Source organism: Bombina bombina, chromosome 3 (assembly GCF_027579735.1).
Source record: "Bombina bombina isolate aBomBom1 chromosome 3, aBomBom1.pri, whole genome shotgun sequence".
Lineage (NCBI taxonomy): Eukaryota > Metazoa > Chordata > Amphibia > Anura > Bombinatoridae > Bombina > Bombina bombina.
The window spans coordinates 687537173-687550663 of NC_069501.1; positions in this window are offsets into that span (position 1 = coordinate 687537173).

Here is a 13491-nt window from a genome sequence, read left to right on the forward strand (position 1 = left end):
TTATTCAAATGCGGGGCCAGGTCCGGGGGCGCCGTGCCCTCTAGCAGACAGTAATGTCTTGACAGAGGCTTGTGGAGTCTACGCCCACCCTTCCAAGTAGATTCCCATGGAGTAAGTGGGCGCGAAGCGGAGGGGAAAAGCCCCAACTAGATAGGAAACTCTTAATCCTAGTAAGCTCGAAGTGGAGGTAGGGTGGGACATCCTTACCAAGGCTGTCCCTAGACAACCTGAGATAGCCATCTCCACTGGCCGCAGACCAGAGATCTGAAACTTGTGTCACCCCCATTCTAGCCCATGTGTTGGGGTGTGTATCTGGGAGGCCCGTAAAGAGGCCAGGGATAGAGGTAATTGGGGAGGGATGCGGCGCGATCAACTTGCGGTGCCGGATCTTATCCCATACCGCCAAACACTCTACGATTACAAGGTTGTGGATGTTCAAGGTTCTACGACTGTGGACCGGGGTCCAGATTAAATCTTTTAGATAGATATCAAAGGGCAGTGAAGCTTGTTCGATATCCCTCCACCTGTCTTGAGATTGCAAAACTCCCCACTGGGAGATATGCGTGAGCATGGCTCCCTCATAATACTTTATTATGGATGGGGAGGCCAATCCCCCCAAGTGAACCGGGAACTGGAGTGTTTTATGGGCTATCCTCTGGGTTTTATTCTGCCAAATGAATTTGGTGCATTCGCTTTGGAATTGCAACAATAAGTGGGAGGGTACTCTAATTGGTATGCACCTAAATAGATAGGTGAGCCGTGGGAGGAATGACATCTTGAGAGAGGCTATGCGGCCCATCCAAGAGATGCTCTTGTGATCCCAGGTATTCTTTAATGCTCGCAGATCTGCCAGCAAGGGTGAAAAGTTATCTTTGACCATCTGTTTCAGGTCGTTTGATATTTTAACTCCAAGGTGTGTGATACTTTTACTAGACCATTTGAAGTCGAATTGCCTCTGGAGGGCCGAGATGTATTTTTGGGGGAAGCCCCACCAGTAAATTTCTGTTTTAGGGACGTTAAGTTTGTAAAAGGAAAGAGAGCCAAAGGCCTCAAGTATATCCAGGAGTTTAGGGATGGTATGAAGAGGGTCTGCTGAGAACACCATCACGTCATCAGCAAATAAGGCGATGCTATGCTTAGAGCCCGAGAGTGTAATACCCACCAAGTCTTTGTTAGTGCGTATTGTTTCTGCAAGTGGCTCTATTGCCAGGGCGAACAGAAGTGGGGAGAGAGGGCAGCCCTGCCTCGTGCCGTTACGGATGGGGAATGGAGTTGAATGGAACCCCATTCCCCTAACTGTAGCTGTAGGGTTGGAATATAGGGCTTGGATCGCTAGACGTATATCAGAGGGGAATTTGAGGACATCAAGGGTCTCCCAAAGGTGGCTCCATCTAACCCTATCGAAGGCCTTTTCGGCATCTAAAGAGATAACCGAAAAAGGCTTGTTCATTCTTGTCGATTCGCAAACTATATTAATGAGGCGCCTGGTGTTATCTGGGACCTCCCGGTTGTGTATAAACCCTACTTGATCCGGGTTGACCAGGGTAGGCAGAAGTTTGCAAATTCGATTCGCAATAAGCTTGGAATAGATTTTTATGTCCACATTTATAAGCGAAATAGGCCTATAGTTGTGGCAGAGAGAGGGGTCTTTGTTTGGTTTCGGGATCATAATGATCTCAGCCTCCAAAAATTCCCTTTTAAAGCTTCCTCCTTGTCTGGCACTGTTAAAAAACCTAAGGAGTAGCGGCACTAGTTCTTGGCAGTAGGTTTTGTAGAACTGTGCAGGAAATCCATCAGGACTAGGGGCCTTAAGAGATTTAAGTCGCTGGATGACCTGCTTAACTTCCAACTGAGTGAACGGATTAGTCAGGGACTCCTGTTGTTCCGTCGATAGGGAGGGTAGGTTTAAGGAATCGAGAAATTCTCTGATCTGTTGAGTGGAGGCGTGGGCCTTGATCTCAGTACCCTCAAGATCGTAGGGCTTAGAGTAGTAGTCTGAGAAGCAGTCCCCTATCTGTGAGGGGAGCTTGTGAGTCTGGTTGTTATAAAAGATTTGGTGTATGCGGGACGTACTGTTCAGCTGGCGTAGTTTATTCGCCAACAGTGTATCTGCCCTGTTGCCCTTATAATAAAACATCTGTTTAAGCCTTGTGAGATTCTCTTGGGTACGTCGCAATTCTAGGCGGTTAATATGCGAGCGCACCGCTGAGATCTGGGATGACAATGCTTCCGTGACTTTGGTTCTGTTAGCAGATTCCAGTAGTCTTAGTCTACAGTGGGCTTGGGCTAGGGAGAGTCCAGCTAATTTCTTAAGGCGGGCTTGCTTACGGATGATATAGCCTCTGGTTACCGCCTTAATGGCTCCCCAGAGTGTGTCATCGGCAGTCTGGCCATTGTCATTGAGTTGGATGAGATCTATAAGATCTCTTCGTAACTCCTCCCTAAAGGGGATGTCCGCTAGGATATTACGTGGGAGAGACCATCTGTTTTTGTGGGTACAAGGGTCACTGAGTTGTAAGTCCACAAGTACCGGGTCATGGTCAGACCATGGGCATAGAGGAATATTGGATTGGAGCACTGAGTCCAGAGTCCCGGCCAAGCAAAAAATATGATCCAACCTAGAATAGGTTGAGCCGCAACCTTTTGATTGGTGTATCGTAGACAGAGGGGTTGACCCATTCCACGCCCATGCCAATTGGGCTAACGGTTATCACAGCACACCCCCAGTGACGTCAGACGCATTCATCAGTGACAGCCGCGGTAATTCATTACATGCCGAAGGCAGGGCATTCGATGCGAGGGATTTCCCGCAGTAACAGATCGAGTGAGCCTGGTAAGTCCTTATCGTTTGACTGTTACTTCAACATAATTGAACATTTGATACTTCACTCTGGGGAGCGTCAACTTTGTGGTACCTGATATATGTATAGCCATTGGCATTGAATACTTGTAATAAGTACTTTGGTCCTCTCCAGCAGCACACTATATATGCAAGTGTGCTTATCACCAGCTACCTGTTTTTCATCTTTTTGGAGATACCCTTCTTTTGTTTGCATAGATAAAAGGTAATCACAGAGGTAAAAATGTGTATTTATTTTACAGTGTTGGTAATGGGTAAAAAAATGAATTTCTTTTTAACCAACAATAATTCAAGAGTTGACTGTCCCTTTAAGCTGTGTTGTTGGCATCAACATAGTGATATGCCATCATGTATAATTGTAATGGTCATTGTTTTGTATTAGGAGAACAGTTTGGACATCACATCACAAAAACTAATAAACAAGGACAGCTTGTGATGATGTTGTCTCAAAACACTTGTAAAACATACTCTGCAAAACAATCTGCCTCCATGAACCCGGTTCCATAGAAGTCTATTCAATACAGAGTGTGCTCCACAAGTGTAAGAAGACAACATCATCACATACCTATCCTTTACACATTAAATAACTAAAAAAATATTTATACATAATTACTTCTTCCTCCTTCCCTTCTTCCCACGAGACGGAGGCTCTGGGGAGGGCAAATGGCCAATCCGATGTGTCCTCCTTGGAGATGGTTGGGGCAGAAGGGGAGGAGGAGTAGTATGAGTGGTTGAGGATTCACCAAGCAGAGGAGGAGATGGAGGAGGCCCAGGAGCAGATGGTCCGGGAGCTGAGGGTTCAGGATGTGAGGGTCCAGGAGCTGAGGGTCTTCCCCTTCCTGGTCTGTCTGCCACCTCCTGGAGGACCTGCAAGATATTATTTTGTCCTTTGAGCAGCCGGTTCATTGCTCTTGTCATGAACTCTCTGTATTCCTGTTGTTCCCTCCAGGAACTCTGCATTTCTATCAGGAAGGCCCTCATCAGCTTCACCTCTGGTACCTCTGGGGGGATGTTCTCCTCAGGAGGATCTTGAGCATGGTGGGCTGCTGGTGCATGGCGGACTAATGCACGGGGGGCTGGTGCTGCAAGGGGGGCTGGTGCAGGGAATTCTTCTGCATGGGTGGCTTCTTCAGGGGGGGAGGTGCAGGGATGTCTTCTGCATGGGGGGGCTTCTCAAGGGGGCGAGGTGCAGGGATATCTTCCATTTCTCCCTAAGGTGGCATGTCACCTTCTGCACCACTCTCATGCCTGGGTGAAAGAGGAGCCTGTTGGTGCTGTGTTTCCTCCTCCCTGGTCTCAGACAATGAAAGAAAATGAAAGAAAATGAAAGAAATTGAGATATTAGTACAGTTCCAAATAAAGATGTAAATGTTATATTTGAAAATGTATTAATGAGGCTGCCTTCGTAATTAAATTGTAACCAAAATCAAACAATATGATTTACGTATTTGCAAACCCGTCTTTCAGCTATCTAGATGGTCAATATGAATGTATTTTTGCATGCATCTTAAATCTTTTTTTTTTTTGATAAAACGTTTTTTATTGAGGATTTGGTTCAGATATACATTAGAGCATAGCCGAAATATAACAATATACTTAGATACATACATGAAACAGGTAAATAATATTAACATTTTTGGCTAATATTCAAGATAGAACCCGAAACCTCAAGGGTCTTTTATCCTAAAAAACTTGAAACCAAGAATATCGGAAGCCGCTGAATCTAATAAATAAGAAAGGTAAAAGATAATTGAAGAGATGTCTGGTGATAATAGATCTAAAGGCCTCTAGTATATGGAGGGCGTTGGTCAAGTGCCTGATGGACTGATTTCTTTTAGACCAGACTTTGAGGTATATCTAAATAGGTGTCTAAGCTAATGTATGATTCAGTAAGGCTTCTAGTAATGTTGGATATTATATGGTGATTCAGCAGACTAAAGCCGCTAGGAAGTGTGAAGGGAAAGAGTACTATTATTATTAATATGAGATGAGATATCCGGAGTGCGATAAGTTAAATTAAATTAGGGGAGGCGGACATGTGTACTAGGCCTATGTGTGAAACATATGTTTCTAAGTTGCACACTTGGGCCTAGATTTGGAGTTTGGCGTTAGCCGTGAAAACCAGCGTTAGAGGCTCCTAACGCTGGTTTTAGGCTACCTCCGGTATTTGGAGTCACTCAAAATAGGGTCTAACGCTCACTTTTCAGCCGCGACTTTTCCATACCGCAGATCCCCTTACGTAAATTGCGTATCCTATCTTTTCAATGGGATTTTTCTAACTCCGGTATTTAGAGTCGTGTCTGAAGTGAGCGTTAGACATCTAACGACAAAACTCCAGCCGCAGGAAAAAAGTCAGTAGTTAAGAGCTTTATGGGCCGGTTTATAAAGCTCTTAACTACTGTACTCTAAAGTACACTAACACCCATAAACTACCTATGTACCCCTAAACCGAGGTCCCCCCACATCGCCGACACTCGATTACATTTTTTTAACCCCTAATCTGCCGACCGCCACCTACGTTATACTTATGTACCCCTAATCTGCTGCCCCTAACACCGCTGACCCCTATATTATATTTATTAACCCCTAATCTGCCCCCCACAACGTCGCCGCCAGCTACCTACACTTATTAACCCCTAATCTGCTGACCGCAAAGTGCCGCCACCTACATTATCCTTATGTACCCCTAATCTGCTGCCCCTAACACCGCCGACCCCTAAATTATATTTATTAACCCCTAATCTGCCCCCCTCAACGTCGCCTCCACCTGCCTACACTTATTAACCCCTAATCTGCCGACCGGACCTGAGCGCTACTATAATAAAGTTATTAACCCCTAATCCGCCTCACTAACCCTAAAATAAATAGTATTAACCCCTAATCTGCCCTCCCTAACATCGCCGACACCTAACTTCAATTATTAACCCTTAATCTGCCGACTAGAGCTCACCGCTATTCTAATAAATGTATTAACCCCTAAAGCTAAGTCTAACCCTAACACTAACACCCCCCTAAGTTAAATATAATTTACATCTAACGAAATTAATTATCTCTTATTAAACAAATTATTCCTATTTAAAGCTAAATACTTACCTGTAAAATAAATCCTAATATAGCTACAATATAAATTATAATTATATTATAGCTATTTTAGGATTAATATTTATTTTACAGGCAACTTTGTAATTATTTTAACCATGTACAATAGCTATTAAATAGTTAAGAACTATTTAATAGTTACCTAGTTAAAATAATTACAAAATTACCTGTAAAATAAATCCTAACCTAAGTTGCAATTAAACCTAACACTATACTATCATTAAATTAATTAAATAAAATACCTACAATTACCTACAATTAAACCTAACACTACACTATCAATAAATACATTAAATACAATTCCTACAAATAACTACAATGAAATAAACTAGCTAAAGTACAAAAAATAAAAAAATATTTACAAACATAAGAAAAATATTACAACAATTTTAAACTAATTACACCTACTCTAAGCCCCCTAATAAAATAACAAAGACCCCCAAAATAAAAAATGCCCTACCCTCTTCTAAATTACTAAAGTTCAAAGCTCTTTTACCTTACCAGCCCTGAACAGGGCCCTTTGCGGGGCATGCCCCAAGAAGTTCAGCTCTTTTGCCTGTAAAAAAAAACATACAATACCCCCCCCCAACATTACAACCCACCACCCACATACCCCTAATCTAACCCAAACCCCCCTTAAATAAACCTAACACTAAGCCCCTGAAGATCTTCCTACCTTATCTTCACCATACCAGGTTCACCGATCGATCCAGAAGAGCTGCTGATCGGAACAGCCAATAGAATGCGAGCTCAATCTGATTGGCTGATTGGATCAGCCAATCGGATTGAACTTGATTCTGATTGGCTGATTCCATCAGCCAATCAGAATATTCCTACCTTAATTCCGATTGGCTGATAGAATCCTATCAGCCAATCGGAATTCGAGGGACGCCATCTTGGATGACGTCATTTAAAGGAACCGTCATTCGTCGTTCAGTCGTCGGCCAGGATGGATGTTCCGCGTCGGAGGTCTTCAGGATCCTGCCGCTCCGCTCCGGATGGATGACCATAGAAGATCCCGTTTGGATGAAGACTTCAATCGGATGGAAGACCTCTTCTGCCCCGCTTGGATGAAGACTTCAGCCGGATCATGGACCTCTTCAGCCCCCCGCTTGGGCTTGGATCAGGAAATCGGAGCAGCTCTTCTGGATCGATCGGTGAACCTGGTATGGTGAAGATAAGGTAGGAAGATCTTCAGGGGCTTAGTGTTAGGTTTATTTAAGGGGGGTTTGGGTTAGATTAGGGGTATGTGGGTGGTGGGTTGTAATGTTGGGGGGGGTATTGTATGTTTTTTTTTACAGGCAAAAGAGCTGAACTTCTTGGGGCATGCCCCGCAAAGGGCCCTGTTCAGGGCTGGTAAGGTAAAAGAGCTTTGAATTTTAGTAATTTAGAATAGGGTAGGGCATTTTTTTATTTTGGGGGGCTTTGTTATTTTATTAGGGGGCTTAGAGTAGGTGTAATTAGTTTAAAATTGTTGTAAATTTTTTCTTATGTTTGTAAATATTTTTTTATTTTTTGTAACAGTTCTTTTTTATTTTTTGTACTTTAGATAGTTTATTTCATTGTAGTTCTTTGTAGGTATTGTATTTAATTAATTTATTGAAAGTATAGTGTTAGGTTTAATTGTAACTTAGGTTAGGATTTGTTTTACAGGTGATTTTGTAATTATTTTAACTATTTTAGCTATTAAATAGTTCTTAACTATTTAATAGCTATTGTACCTGGTTAAAATAAATACAAAGTTACCTGTAAAATAAATATTAATCCTAAAATAGCTATAATATAATTATAATTTATATTGTAGCTATATTAGGATTTATTTTACAGGTAAGTATTTAGCTTTAAATAGGAATAATTTATTTAATAAGAGTTAATTAATTTCGTTAGATTAAAATTATATTTAATTTAGGGGGGTGTTAGTGTTAGGGTTAGACTTAGCTTTAGGGGTTAATACATTTTTTAGAATAGCGGTGAGCTCCAGTCAGCAGATTAGGGGTTAATAATTGAAGTTAGGTGTCGGCGATGTTAGGGAGGGCAGATTAGGGGTTAATACTATTTATTATAGGGTTAGTGAGGCGGATTAGGGGTTAATAACTTTATTAAAGTAGCGCTCAGGTATGCTCGGCAGATTAGGGGTTAATAAGTGTAGGCAGGTGGAGGCGACGTTGTGGGGGGCAGATTAGGGGTTAATAAATATAATATAGGGGTCGGCGATGTTAGGGCAGCAGATTAGGGGTACATAGGGATAATTTAAGTAGCGGCGGTTTACGGAGTGGCAGATTAGGGGTTAATAATAATATGCAGGGGTCAGTGATAGCGCGGGCGGCAGATTAGGGGTTAATAAGTGTAAGGTTAGGGGTGTTAGAGTGTTAGGTGCAGACGTAGGAAGTGTTTCCGCATAGCAAACAATGGGGCTGCGTTAGGAGCTGAACGCGGCTTTTTTGCAGGTGTTAGGTTTTTGTGTCTAGCTTAACAATCGTGCTTAATAATAAGTATAATGTAGGTGTCTAGTTGAGTGGGCCCATATGTAGGGACTCCCATAGTGACAATAATAACTAACATGGTTTCCTATAAGAGTTACTAACATATATTAAATGAGTAAATCAGTAATAAAGAACAAAACAGTGTTGCATAATATAGAATGTATCTTTACAGATCAAACCTTTCCGATGAAAACAGTTATAGGAGGATTAATGAGCTGCAACTATGATAATGAGTAAGTTGAGTAACCAGCGGTAGACCCATATTATCCATAAGAAATGTGGTCCATCATTCGTTGTGAGCAGTTAGGAAGTCCCTCCAGGGGGGGTAGACAGGTCATATGAGACTAAAAGGGTAAGATTTGTACCCGTATGTAAGCTCATACCACCCCCCTGGATAGGTTGGTCAAACAATCTTGAGATGAGGAGAGCCATGTTACATTAAAGTGGACTCTTGGGATCCTGCGTTTCTTTTCTTTTAGCTTGTGAAGTGGGTCTTCTGGGAAGAGGCTGCCACTCAGGTTCATCAGAGTATAGAGTCCCTGGTTGTTCCGGGGGTTGAAGGTTTTGATCAGTTGTTTGGGTTTAGTCAAGTGCTTGCAGTATCTTCACTCCTTGATCAGGTGTGGAGATAACATAGGAGCGATCTCCATGTTGAAAAAAAATCTTCACAGGGAATCCCCATCTGTACTTTATATTGTGGCGACGAAGGTGCTGCGTAAGCTGTTGAAATGTTCTACGTTTAGCCAGTGTGTATGGGGAGAGATCTGGAAATATTTGTAAAGAATCATATGGCTCTTTCAGGTTCTTGTTTAGGAAGGATGCTCTCAGTACTTTTTCCTTAAATGTGAAATAGTGTAATCTAATGATAACATCTCTTGGTGTGTCTGAAGATGAATTTCGTGGGTGTACAGCTCGGTGGGCTCTGTCTAGGATAGACTGTTGCTCTGTGATAGAGCCAAGTAGGTCATTAAAAAGTCCAGACAAATAGCTGTGTAAGTCAGCCGCACTGACATCCTCGGGGATCCCTCTGATATGTAAATTGTTACACTGGGACCTGTCGTCCAAATCTGCAAGCTTACCCTCTAGGCCTGAAATCTGCTCTGCCACATTTTGAGAGTAAGCAAGGAGGTTGGTATGGTCTAGATTGAAGTCTTTGTGCTTACGTTCAAGTGACTCAGTGCGCTATCCAAGTGAGGCTATATCTCTCTTCAGCTCACCCACCGATTGCCTGAGATCTTGTTTGAGGGATGTGTAGTGGGTATCCATCTTGTCTGCTAGGGCTTTGATGGAATCGAGTATGGCAGATTGAGAGAGATCACAGCAGTCTTTAGTTGGTTTAGTGAGTTTAGAAGCTTCACCATATGAGGAGGCAGCATCTCTGGAATCCTCTTCCGATCCTTCAGGGTCAGAAAGAAGTTTACTATGAAAATTATCATTTAGAGTCCTTTTAGGATGATCCTGCAGTCGGGTGGTAAAAAAGAGCATAGTTAGTGTAGGGATCCCCCAGATATGAGCAGTACAGTCTCCCCCAAAAAAAGCAATTCAGGGAATGTCTTCTAATGTTCAGCCACCCTCCTGGGGAGTTGCCTCCTATAGGCGAAGTGGGTAAAGGGGAAGGGGATATGACTCACAGGTATAAGGGTCCTGCAGGAAAGGGACGAGGGCACTGATCTGTAATATTAGTAAGCCGGTCCTAAATGAAACCAGCTTGCAGTTTTCTGATTATATGCAGTCACTTCAGGCTTGGCTCAAGAACACTCTCTTTCTTGTAAGTAGAAGTATATATTATAGTTTCAGGGTTTATGTAGTTAGCTCTTCCTGTGAGGTATGGGCCTAAGAAGAAATAATAGAAATGCTCTATTGAGAACTAGGGCTTACTCCAGGATAGTCTGCTACAAAATGATGAAACTACACAATTTTTATGAGATATTGTGCCGTCTCTTAAAAACTGGTTAGCTTATTACATATATAGGAGTATGTAAATGATACAGAAAGACTCCTTTTTTATCCTGTTTATAGCCATGTGGGTTGCGTTGTGTGTTAATGAGTGCGTAATTATTGAGAAATGTGTACTTCAGGATCAGGCTTCTATCTAACAGTGATGTGGGAATATGTAAGTATGTTTATCACTTAAGGCTCCGGTAAACACTTACATGTGTTCCAGTCCCTATACCTGATGGCTACTTAAATCCCCTCCTGTAGGCCTTTATAAGTGTTGAGGTAAGGTAGTAAGGGCCCTGGGATGTTGTCCAGTGACTCTGGTAATGAAGCTCCAGGATATGAGGGCTGAATTGTCTCTGGCCTGAGGCAATGTAGAGAGAGGTGTGGATGGTCCGGTGCTGATGACAGCCCTAAGGTAGGATAGAGCAGTCTTCACCTCCTCTAGGCCATTTTCAATATGGCGTCTGTTCGCGGGCTCACTCTAAGGGGCCTGGAAGGTGCCACTGTGTAGGGGCACTCTCCATGCCTAATGGCAGCTACTCACTCTCTGACAGCTGGTTAGGTCTGGTCAGTCAGGGGTGGAGATCCGGATCAGCAGGGACTTCCCATATCAGGGGTGACCAGTCTTTCTATTGCAGGAGATCCACGATGAGTGTTCAGATGTCAGATCTGTTACAGCGGATAAGCCTGTAAAAGATCCTTGCTTCAATTGAGACCGTAGTCGGTGTATGGGCATTAAAGGCTAGTGGGGGTAACTTTTGGGGTCAGTTTGGGCTATTAATATTGTTTAGAATGCGTATGATTGTGGGAGTTCAGCTCCGGTGCAGCCACTCCACTCTGCTGTAAACTCCACCTCCATTTTAAATCTTTTTAAATGTACACCTAATCTGTAAATTAAATACTAAATGTGATGGCTTTTCTTCCAATCCAACTTTCTCAAGGTAATTCTGAATGCATTTCCGTAATAATGTTTAAAAAAAGCATAATTGCGTTAGTCATATCCCTAATTTCTTTTGCGTGGGAATGGGTTATTAGGTGGATGTAAAGAGATTATTAAATGAGCTTACCAGCAGATGAAAGGGGCAAGTTCCAGGTAAGAATTCCTCCTTCAATACCGACTACGGCCACCTCGGAGATGTTGGGACGCAGCATCTCCTCCCAGCGGCTGTAGACAAATGTCTGCTCCGGCCCGCCACTGGTCCCTGCATGGTATGCATTCTCCCTTGACATCTTCTTCTTCTTGAGTTCACTTCTGCAGTCCAGGTAGCGGTGCTGTATTGATTTGACATCCCTCCTGCACTCTCCCAATGCGTTGACAACATTCGTGATCTCCAGTCACAAGTTTTTCTTATCTAAAGGGGTGGCCTTCGGTGCCTGCAGCATCCTAGCCCTCTCCATATAGGCTGCTATGAGGACCTCTTTCTTCTCCATGGTATACCTCTCCTACCTCTGCGTGGGCTTCCCATGTGATGTGAGCCTCTGTTGTCCGGACTGTATTGCTCCCTGTCTGTGCTCCTGCCCTACACCACTGGGCCCAGCCACTTGTTCATCTTCAACAAAGTGGCTGGATCCACCCACCCCTTCCTCTCTAGTTCCTCTCCCCCTTCCTCTCCCCCTCCTTGTCCCTCTCTCCTGCATAACCTGCTCCCTAACCTCCTCCATAACCTACTCCCTAACCTGCTGAGTAACTTGCTGCAAAATAAGCTGTAAGAGATCCTCGCTGATCTCCTGCCTCAGCTCTCCCCTAGCCCTCCTTCCCGCCATTCTTGTTCAAAATGTGAAAGTGCCCAAATGAAAGGGGGTCAAAATAATGAACTAAAAGTAAAAAGTGCTCAAACTGTGAATGGTCTTAAAAAAATAGAGTAAGGCATATTAATTAACAGACAAACGTATAAAAAAAAGGATTAAATGAGGGTATGTAAACAATAAGTTGGTGTAAATCAACCAAATTCAAACTATGGGATGGGTATGGGATTTAAGGGAATGGGGTATGGAGTGTATGTGTGTGTATGCAGTGCTACTGATATGCGTATGTATGTATTGAATGTGTTTGCGTGTAAATGTGTTTATGTAATGTACAAAAAAAACAGCACTCGCACACTCACCCAGACAAACTCTCACTCTCTCTCACTCACTCACTAACTCTGTCTGTCACTAACTAACTCTCACTCTCTCTGAATAACACTCACTCAATAACTCTGTCACTAACTCTCACTCTCTCTCACTAACAAACTCTCACTCACTAACTCTCTGTCTGTCACTAACTCTCACTCTCTCTCACTAAATAACTCTCACTCTCTCTCACTAACTAACTCTCACTCACTAACTAACTCTCACTAACTCTCTCTCTCTCACTAACTCGCTAACTCTCTGAAACCTCCAACGCCTATACCTGCACCTATCTCAAAAAAGCAATATCAAAGAAGCCATGTTTCTAGCATGCTTATATACCCTATGTAAATGGTTAATGATGTACTGGTTTGCAAAGTAAATGAGGTCCAGGTGTGCTTTAGACATGATTTGCATGTGTGCAATGTGTATTAGTTGTTTTAATCTGCACATTTGGAGTTTGTAAATGCACATATGTTTTTGGGGAATGTGTATAAGGCGAAGATGTCATATTGATCGTTTTGAATCGCATTCTCCTAATTTAGTATCCCAAAATATAAATGGTGATTTCTGTTTGTATTGTATTAGTTAAGTGTTGTAAATGTTTATTTTGTAATAATGTTTTGTAATGGTTAATACGAATGTTTTGTTTGTGTATCAGTGTGCAATTAATTTTTCATATTGTTTTGTTCCGTGATGCAGATCACAATGTATTTTCCTAATCCTCGTTTAGTGTAAATTTGTAGTATTATTTATAAAGGATTGTGAATGTTGAATGCATATGTGCTATGTTGTGTGAGCGATTGTTGTTTATTCATTTGAGCTGACTGTTTTTCTTATCCATGATGTTGTATACGTAATATGACAGAACAGTGTAAATTTTTAACCCCTAATCTGCCGACCGGACATCGCCTCCACCTACATTATACTTGTGAATCCCTAATCTGCTGTCCCTAACATCACCGACACCTACATTATATTTATTAACCCCTAATCTGC